The sequence below is a fragment of the Asterias rubens genome, chromosome 5 (assembly GCF_902459465.1).
Source record: "Asterias rubens chromosome 5, eAstRub1.3, whole genome shotgun sequence".
NCBI classification, from domain to species: Eukaryota; Metazoa; Echinodermata; class Asteroidea; order Forcipulatida; family Asteriidae; genus Asterias; species Asterias rubens.
The window spans coordinates 11065313-11076381 of record NC_047066.1 but is presented as its reverse complement, the minus strand read 5'-3'; the positions used below and the strand labels follow the sequence as shown (position 1 = coordinate 11076381).

At 35.4% G+C, this 11069-nt stretch overlaps 1 long non-coding RNA gene across 1 annotated transcript; it reads right to left on the bottom strand.

Moving 5' to 3' along the window:
- Positions 1 to 3627: 3627 nt before the first annotated feature.
- On the bottom strand, positions 3628 to 7002 carry LOC117290040. The gene is made up of 3 exons (XR_004519027.1): positions 6881 to 7002; positions 5608 to 5712; positions 3628 to 3654 (listed from the first exon to the last, which is right to left on the bottom strand). It is a non-coding gene; the product is annotated as an uncharacterized LOC117290040 (long non-coding RNA).
- Positions 7003 to 11069: the final 4067 nt, after the last annotated feature.

The following is an 11069-nucleotide window of genomic DNA, read 5'->3' as shown; positions in this document are numbered from 1 at the left end:
CTCTTCAACGATGTTACCCCTGATCACTGGACCATTTATTTCACTCATCAAACCACTCAGCTCCCTTGGGAATAAACTGCCTGTGCGGCCAAATATGTAGTGACCAAGCTAAATCAATCACAAGAACCATCTCTGCCCTCACAGGTACCTACTAACCCTTGTGCAATCTATGGTAACTGTATGATAAACCTAAAAGGGTCTACAAGCCTAAAACCAGGTTCATACGTCCTGCGAATGCGAAGCAAATTTTGTTGTCACGAACTCACAATGAATAACTCGCAACAGGTGAGCTGTGTTCAACCCCTTCCAAACATTCACTAACTAAACAGGGCTGTGTCGCCAAAATTCACTTTGCATTTGCAGGAAGTATGAACCAGGCTTAGTAGTGATTGACTTACTTGCATGATGGGCAGAAATAGAAGACGGTTTGTCCTTCATCCGCTGATCGTGTTCCCTTGTGTGGAAATGAAGTCCATCGTGACCACACTTGGCACATGCCCCGTCAATCTGAAACCAGACCAGATTCAAAAGTGAACTTAAGAAGTGATGAAGCATTGAAATAACAGATTTGTGATTAAATGCTTAAAAGGCAGGGCCGTAAGTTTGTTTTTTTGTCAATGAGTAATGGACAAAATATAGAAAGATGAAATAAAACTCTGAAAGTTTCAGCAAAATAGGTCTACTGGTTCTACTTGCTGAGAAAACAGAAAGAAGCAAAATTCTGTCACAGTAGAGGTGAATCAACATACATTAATACAACAAATTATGTTTGCTTTTTTTCCAGACATTTCAAAAAAATTGGCCAGGGGTTTCCTCACAGGTGGTGAACCCTTCATCACCGACTTTGCTCCTCTGTTTTCACAGATAAAATATAAAACCTCTGAAATGAAACAAAGCTATTTGTATAACAAAATATTTGGGGGGGCTTGCGTTATTTTTCAAAATGTACCAAATGTTAACTTTTAATTTGAAGTGGGGCAATTTTTAATCAATCACAGTTAAAAAATGGCCAGGGGTTTCCTTACGGGTGGCGAACCCTTTGTCACTGAATTTTCGCTCTTCTGTTTTCAGAGTAAAAAAAAAAAAATAAAACCAAATATTTGGGGGCTTGTTCAAAACTTACCAAATGATAAATCACCTTATATGAAGTGGCGCATTTTTCAATTGATAAACACCGCTAAAAAATCGGCCTCCTCATCAGTAGGACATCTCTCTGGCATCAGGTGGTCGTCATTGTTGTCGCCGTCGACGGTGGTGATTTCATCTCCTTGTTCCAGTGAGCTCTTGCCTTGAGTTCCTCTCAGTGTAGACCGATCACAAGATGTTGATTCTCTTCAGGAGAAATCAATCTCTTAATGCCTGTAAATAAAGAAATAAAGAAATAACAAATAAGTTTTAATCCGCCTACAGCTCTGAAATCCGTCATTCAGTGACGCTCGTGGCTCTTCAACAATGTTACCCCTGATCACTAGACCATTTATTTCATTCATCAAACCAACTCAGCTCCCTTGGCAATAAACTGCCTGTGCGGCCAAATATGTACACAGTGACCTAGCTAAATAAATCACAAGAACCGTCTCTGCCCTCACAGGTACCTACTAACCCTTGTGCAATCTATGGTAACTGTATGATAAACCTAAAGGGTCTACAAGCCTAAAACCAGGTTCATATGTCCTGCGAATGCAAAGCAAATTTTGTTGTCACGAACTCACAATGAATAACTCGCAACAGGTGAGCTGTGTTCAACCCCTTCCAAACATTCACTAACTAAACAGGGCTGTGTCGCCAAAATTCACTTTGCATTTGCAGGAAGTATGAACCAGGCTTTAGTAGTGATTGACTTACTTGCATGATGGGCAGAAATAGAAGACGGTTTGTCCTTCATCAGCTGATCGTGTTTGTCTTGTGTGGAAATGAAGTCCATCGTGACCGCACTTGGCACATGCCCCGTCAATCTGAAACCAGACCAGATTCAAAAATGAACTTAAGAAGTGATGAAGCATTGAAATAACAAATTTGTGATTAAATGCCTAAAAGGCAGGGCCGTAAGTTTGTTTTTTTGTCAATGAGTAATGGACAAAATATAGAAAGATGAAATAAAACTGTGAAAGTTTCAGCAAAATAGGTCTACTGGTTCTACTTGCTGAGAAAACAGAAAGAAGCAAAATCCTGTCACAGTAGAGGTGAATCAACATACAATAATACAACAAATTATGTTTGCTTTTTTTCCAGACATTTCAAAAAAATTTGCCAGGGGTTTCCTCACAGGTGGTGAACCCTTCATCACCGACTTTGCTCCTCTGTTTTCACAGGTAAAATATAAAACCTCTGAAATGAAACAAAGCTATTTGTATAACAAAATATTTGGGGGGGCTTGCGTTATTTTTCAAAATGTACCAAATGTCAACTTTTAATTTGAAGTGGGGCAATTTTTTAATCAAACACAGTTAAAAAAATGGCCAGGGGTTTCCTTACGGGTGGCGAACCCTTTGTCACTGAACTTTCGCTCTTCTGTTTTCAGAGTAAAAAAAAAAATAAAACCAAATATTTGGGGGCTTGTTCAAAACTTACCAAATGATAAATCACCTTATATGAAGTGGCGCATTTTTCAATTGATAAACACCGCTAAAAAATCGGCCTCCTCATCAGTAGGACATCTCTCTGGCATCAGGTGGTCGTCATTGTTGTCGCCGTCGACGGTGGTGATTTCATCTCCTTGTTCCAGTGAGCTCTTGCCTTGAGTTCCTCTCAGTGTAGACCGATCAGAAGATGTTGATTCTCTTCAGGAGAAATCAATCTCTTGATGCCTGTAAATAAAGAAATAAAGAAATAACAAATAAGTTTTAATCCGCCCACAGCTCTGAAATCCGTCATTCAGTGACGCTCGTGGCTCTTCAACAATGTTACCCCTGATCACTAGACCATTTATTTCATTCATCAAACCAACTCAGCTCCCTTGGGAATAAACTGCCTGTGCGGCCAAATATGTACACAGTGACCTAGCTAAATAAATCACAAGAACCATCTCTGCCCTCACAGGTACCTACTAACCCTTGTGCAATTTATGGAAACTGTATGATAAACCTAAAGGGTCTACAAGCCTAAAGCCAAGTTCATACGTCCTGCGAATGCGAAGCAAATTTTGTTGTTACGAACTCGCAATGAATAACTCGCAAAAATTGAGCTGTGTTCAACCCCTTCCAAAAAATCGCTAGCTAAACATGGCTGGCGTTATTTTTCAAAATTTACCACGTCAACTTTTAATTTGAAGTGGGGCAATTTTTAATCAAACACAGTTAAAAAATTGGCCAGGGGTTTCCTTACGGGTGGCGAACCCTTTGTCACTGAATTTTTGCTCTTCTGTTTCCAGAGTTAAAATAAAAAAAAAAAAATATTTGGGGGCTTGTTCAAAACTTACCAAATTGTAAAGCACCTTATATGAAGTGGCGCATTTTTCAATTAATAAACACCGCTAAAAAATCGGCCTCCTCATCAGTAGGACATCTCTCTGGCATCAGGTGGTCGTCGTTGTTGTCGCCGTCGTCGGTGGTGATTTCATCTCCTTGTTCCAGTGAGCTCTAGCCTTGAGTTCCTCTCAGTGTAGACCAATCAGAAGATGTTGATTCTCTTCAGGAGAAATCAATCTCTTGATGCCTATAAATAAAGAAATGAAAAATAAAAATAAATTTTAATCCGCCTACAGCTCTGAAATCCGAATTCAGGCTCTTCAACAATGTTACCCCTGATCGCTAGGCCATTTATTTCATTCATCAAACCAACCCAGCTCCCTTCGGAATAAACTGGCCCGTCGATTTCAAAAAGAGTTAGAAAGATGAAATAAACAGTGAAAGTTTCAGCAAAATAGGTCTACTGGTTGGACTTGCTGAGAAAACAGAAAGAAGCAAAACCCTGTCACAGTAGCGATGAATCCGGCCGAGGTAAAGATTTCGATACATCAAAAAATTGCTTTTTTCCAAACATTTCAAAACAATTTGCTGGGGTTTTCCTTATGGGTTGCGAACACTGTATCACCGATTTTTGCTCCTGTTTTTACAGGTAAAATATAGAACCTCTGAAATGAAACAAACCTATTTGCATAACAAAATATTTGGGGGGCTTACTTTATTTTTAAAACTATACCAAAATGTCAACTTTTTATTTGAAGTGGCGCAATTTTCAATCAAACACAGTTAAAAAATTGGCCAGGGGTCTCCCTACGGGTGGCGAACCCATATCACTGAAGTTTGCTCTTCTTAAGAGTTAAATATAAAACCTCTGAAATAAAACTGTTTCTAACCAAATATTTTTTTTGGGGGGAGGGTAATTTTCAAAAACTACCAAATTATAAAAAAAAAGTTGTACATTTTTCAATTAAAGACAGTTAAAAAATTGGCGCACCTTTATCACTGAATTTTGCTGTTTTCAAAGGGATAAAACTTTTGAAATAAGATTAACAAACTACAAACAAAGAACTTTGGGAGTTGCTTTTTTTTTTTTTTTTCACCAAATGATAAACCACCTTTAATTCAAGACAAAATTGTGCATTTATCTTTCAAACAATTTCATAATTGACCAGAGGTTCCCCTACAGGTGGCAAACCCTTTACATTGATTTGTTTTTGTTTCTTTCTGAAATAAAATAAAACAGTGAACTTAAAATATTTTGGGGGTTAGACTCTTCAAAAGAGATCATGAAATAAATCAACTAATAAATTTCATCTTTTGGGCATCTTTTTTCCATAAACCAATTTTAAAAATGGCCGGAGGTTTCCCTATGGGTGGTGAACCCTTTTCACAGATTTTAATTGTACATGTTTTTTATTCATTCAGAGTTACATGTAAATATAAATAATGAAACCTCTGCAAGAAAAAATAAAAACAAAATGTTTTGGTGGTTATTGTATACACTAGGTCTGGGCGAATAATTTGAACATCCTTTTTTGTTTTAACCGGATATCTGCAAGGGGAGCAAACACCTATTTACAAACCAGATAGTTCTGTAATTACAACCAAGTAACCGGATATTCCTATTATCCACGGACGTCGGGCAACAACTGATAGGAATGTTTTGTCTAAATTCTTATGAAACTTCTCTTAAGACAGCATAAAACAGCATAAATTAAGTATTTAACTACATGTATGCTCACCTCCGTGAAAGAGTTAAGACAATGACATTTCTGACGTAATTTGTTCAAGATTACGAAAGTTTTCCTTTACGTAGAGTCAATCACAATCAAAAGAAAAAGCAAATCGGCATCTTTAAATTAGATCCGGTTAATTTTATGAATGCACTGAGTGACACTGTCTAAAACTAATATCGATCCGCCCAAAAGATCTCATTCACAAACGAACAGCACCGTCTAGCAGCAACAACAATATATATATTTTTTTAAATAGCGCCCTCTAGAGGCAAAAAAGCATTTGAATATCCGGTTAATTTCGGATAGTTTGCTAGCGGTTAACCGAATACCAGATTTCACTATTCGCCCAGCATTAGTATACACAATTGAACAACAATAAAGTGCGAACATTTCTGTATGTAAACATCAAGATATAAAACTAAACATTTTGGTCATTTCCTAAGATAAAACTCCAGTGTTTCACTCACCAGTGGGTCCTAGGTCTTTCTGGCCGACGACCTCATGACGACCTTCAACATTCTTGCGAGAGTTGGGACGCAGGTATGAATGATAGACCACACCATGTAATGCAGCTGTAATGAGAAGGAAGACAAAAAGTTACTTTTCATTCATTCAAAAAATTGCTGTCTGTGCTTACAATAATGATAGTGATATATGCGGTCACCGCTGAGTGATAAAAAAATAAAAAATCACTGATAATATTAATAAAGTAACAACTTTACACAAGTGTTACTTTTTGTTGAAAATCTGTGAATGAAAGGAATGTAATTTTAACTTAAAATCTTTTTTTTAAATGTGTGTTAGTCGCCTTTGAAATCATAAGTGCCCGGCACCAGCAGGTTGCACAGCACAGACCATGCCTCATCATAAGATTTGAAAATCTGAAACATTCATTTCCAAAAAAGACAAGTCAGACAGTCAATGGGGATAATTTTCGTATGGCGCCATCACTTTTTCACTCATTTTTACAAAGGGATATCTCATTGTGAGGTAAATTAGATACTATATTCTTTCATATCGAATCAAAAAGTGGTTGTGCCAAGGGTATTTCTTTTAGTTTTTTTTTACCACAACTAAAAAAGATTTTCATTTTAGTACTATTAGTATTAGAATACAGGGCCACTCCTACATGTATATTATATACATGTGTATCCAAGGCTGCGTGGATGCAGTCAGGGTTAGGGTTAGCAGTTAGGGTTAGCTAGGGAATTTACACGTATTTATATGATATTTGTTTTATTTTTACTATAATAACATGACCAAACAGCGCATGAGCCACCAGGATGCAATCATTACAAAGGATGATATAATAGGCAATCATTAATCTTACAGAAAGGCCTAGTGTAGTAGGCCAATATAATGTAAATTACAAAATTAATATTGAAATTAAAAATAGTCTACTAGTACTATTTTATTTATAGGCCTAAATACTTTTTATATATAAATATAAAAAATAAAAGAAAAATATTCAACATTTTTTGTTAGGCCTAACTACAAATTATCAGTCACAGGTCATTTACATCTTTAGAATCAAAGTCATTGAGCTGATATTGCGTTAATGTATTTGATATTCAAAGTCTGAGTGTTGCGATCATGCATCAGCCTCCTCCCCCACCGCCTCCTTGGCCACGTCCCGACCCCGCCTACCCCTTTTAAAAATTACGCACAAGTCCAGGGGGCCATGACACACAGCTTTACAAGCTCCGGTTTCCACAAGAAATGTATTTATTCCAAACTTACTTTTTGCATTTACTTTGTGAGGACATGTCTTGCATTTCATAACTACCGTTCCTTTTTCAGGAAACGGTAAAACGGAGTCAAGTGCGGCCAAAGTTCTCTCGAAGAAGCAATAGTTCCTCTCCGTCCATGTTTTTGAGAAATTCTGATCCCAGCATGCGTTTCTGAATGCAAGGCAAGTGATTTATCAAGCTTGACTTCATCCATACGTTCAGCGTTGAATTTGGTTTAGGGTATCTGACTAGGTATTAAAATAGGAATCGCGCCCTCTGTCGACGGAATGTAGAGTCTCCCGCGTAAAGTGAGTTGTAATAATTAATTGATGCACCTGCTGGGTGATTTTAATTAATTCTGCTTAAAAATACCAAGCGCAACAGGAAAAAAAAAATGAAGTTCACCAAACATTATCCTCAAAATGAACCACACCACATCACTATCTAAGAGAGTAATCCTTTACCACTACTTTAATTTACTTTTTATTTATTATTTTATTTATTTCCTTTTATTGTTTATCCTTATATCTGTTATTTTTATTTTTACTTACTTATTTATTTTAATTTATTTGTTATTCTTTATAGATTTTTAATTTATTTGTTCTTATTAAATATTTATTATTTACTATTGGTTGTATAATTATCTGCATTTATTATTGCTTTGTGTACTATTGTTAAATCTATATTAATTTTAATGTGTACCCCCAGATGTGGGGCAACAGATCTACGGAACATAGTATGTATTTGCTTTTGTTGTCCCTTGCCCATCTCGGGGTATAAAATTGTCAATGTATTTTGTTTTGCACTGTTATGGCAAATAAAATAATAATAATAAAAATACAATTAAAATTTGCTTTAAATTGGTTTAAAATAGTTCCTAGAATAATATTACAAAAGTTGTCACTCACAAAGATGCAAAAAAACACAAGAAATAATAATATTATATGATTTTGTTTATAAACCATGATAATGCTTTAAAAAAAAATTCTGCCCCTTACTATTTTTATGTTTAAGTTGTCTTGTCATGAGTGTCTTCAATCTTATTTTGTTATTTTTAACCACAGGGTTAAGTATACATAATAATACAAAACAGGAGGGGCGTAAAAACTTATTTTAGTTGCTGTTGGGGGATTAGCGAATTTGTTTTGGTTTGAAGTTTTTAATTCTAGATTCGCTCGCAATTCTAAATATTGAGGTCTCGCAATCAAATTCGTGGAAAATTACTTCTTTCTTGAAAACTACGTCACTTCAGAGGGAGCCGTTTCTCACAAAGTCTTATACTATCAACCTCTCCCCATTACTCGTCAACAAGTAAGGTTTTATGCTGATAAAAAAAGTGATAATTACCAAAAAAGTGATAATTTAGTGTCCACTGCCTTTAACACTGTAAAAAGACACATAGGTGAAGTCCCAACATCATGTTGACCTCTTTTGTTCTCAGGTTTACAAATCAAAGTTTGTACTATAAACACTAGCTTTAGGCTAATAAACAGTACACTACAATCAGGGACCTCATAATTTATTGTTTGGCCTCTTTTTGGCAACAGCTCCCATTGGTTTTCTGTACACTACTGGGGCTGATGTATCTGAAGTTAGGACCAATGGTCTTAACATAGTCCTATCTTTTAGCATTGTCTAGGACCATGAAGGTAGAAATGTCTACCTCCATGCTAGGACTAGTCCAAAGTTAGGAAGAGTTTTGTGAAATCGACCCCTGGTTATTGACCCAAAGTAACCTTAAACACAAAAGCTTGAGAATGTCCAGGGCAAATCTAGAACTCTAAAAGTGACTGGTAACAAAAATAGCATTGTGCTTTATTTGTTTGTGTGCATTTTTAACAAGACTACTTGACTTTTCACATCCCTACCAAAATGGAGGTCAAAGGAGGTTTTTGTATTATTTCAGTGGGCTGAAAAGTCACAAAAGAGGTCAGCGGAGTGGTCAAGGAGTGTTGGTTATGAGCTTAAAATGGACAATAAAAGGTCAAACAGTGATCGGACAGTATTGTTCGAGAAGCGGGGGTCTTTAAAGCTCAATTTAAAGAAACAGAATTATGAAAAACCTAATAAGGGTCATGTGAGCTTATTGAGTTCAAAACAAAAACCCAGCCTCTACATTTAAATGTAGACCTGGAGAATAATATTGTTGTCTTTGAAAATTGAACTTAATAGAAGGTTGTATTTTCAAGAAAAATATGATATTATGTTCCTTGTGAACATTTCCAAGAAAAATGCGATAAGTTCACAAGGCTATAGTGATAAGTTCACAAGGCTATAGTGATAGGTTCACAAGGCTATAGTGATAAGTTCACAAGGCTATAGTGATAAGTTCACAAGGCGATAGTGATAGGTTCACAAGGCTATAGTGATAAGTTCATAAGGCTATAGTGATAAGTTCACAAGGCTTGTGAACATTTTCAAGACAAATTTGGTTAGTTCACAATGCTATAATAGCCTTGTGAAAATTTTCAAGACAAATTAGATAATTTCACAAGGCATAATTTTATAGCGTTGTAAAAATTATCAGGAAAATTTTGATAAGCTCACAAACATTTTCTGGAAAAATTGGATAAGTTCACAAACATTTTCAAGACAAATTTGATAAGTTCACAGGGCTATATATAGCCCTGTGAACATGTTCAAGAAAAACTTGATAATGTGAACATTTTCTGGAACAACTTGTAAAGTTCACAAGGCCTTCTGAACATTTTCAAGAAAGAAATGACGAGTTCACAATTTTAGGCAAAATTTGACAAGTACACCAGGCTAAAAGTGAAAAATGACAAAGATTAAGTCCTTCATTTCTATCCAATTTGAGCCTACAATTTAAAACAAATCACAAGGGTTAAGTCCAGTATTTTTATCCAATTTGAGCCTAAAATTGAAAAAAAAAAATTACAAAGGGTAAGTCCAGCAGTTTTTTCAAGTTTACGCCTAAAATTGAAAGAAATTACAAGGGGTAGGTTCAGCATTTTCATCAAATTTAGGCCTAAAATTGAAAGAAATTACAAGGGGTAGGTCCAGCATTTTTATCAAATTTAGGCCTAAAATTGAGGGAAAAAAGAAAAGAAGTAAGTCTAACCAATTAACAATCTAAACAATTCTTGGCATTTATTTTTTTCTAAAAATACATGAACGATGATGTAGGAAATAATATATGCAAATAAGTTTAAAGCAATCACTTATTCATTTTTATACACACATTTAATAATAATGATCACTTATATTTCTGGGTTTCTTTTCAAGAGATAAAACTGAATGTATCTATTTGAAGTAACTACTAGACACTGATGACAACTATAGTTGATTTCCTTTACACTTCTTCTATAAATAATATTTCAATGACTAACACTTGTTTGAAATAATTAAAGATATTTATGGATATTCGGAGTACATGTAACCATGTACAAGTTTTTAAAGCTATCTCATGCAACGGCAAAACAAAATTACATAACAAAGCAATAGCTAAACAATTGTCAAAACGAACAATTTTGTCTCTGCAAAAGAAATCATGAAAGAGCTAAATTGGGTAAAACTAAAATGAATACATTGTTGTTAATTAATAGAATGTGCTTACTTCATACAGTCGTTCATACAACAACAAACGCACTTGGCACATGCAGCACTCAGCAGAAGCAAACAACTAAGCACAATTTTGATGTTTAAGCTAGGTCCTACCACTCACCTTAGAAAAGCTGGTGAAAGTGGGTTTTAATAATAATATTTAATAGAATGTGCTTACATTCATACAGCCATGATAAAACAACGAAAACTACATTTGGCACATGCAACACCAGCAGAAGCAAACGACTAGGCAATATTTAGATTTTAAAGGCAGTGGACACTATTGGTAATTACTCAAAATAATTATTAGCATAAAACCTTTCTTGATTACGAGTAACGGAGAGAGATTGACAGTACAAAACATTGTGAAAAACAGCTCCCTCTGAAGTGACGTAGTTTTCGAGAAAGAAGTAATTTTCCACCAATTTGATTTCGAGACCTCAAGTTTATAATTTGAGGTCTCGAAATCAAGCATAAGAAAGCACACAACTTCGTGTGACAATGCTGACTTTTTCTTTCATTAATATCTCGCAACTTCGACGACCGAATGAGCTCAAATTTTCAGAGGTTTGTTATTTTATGCATAAGTTGAGATACACCAACTGTGAAGACTAGTCTTTGACAATTACCAATAG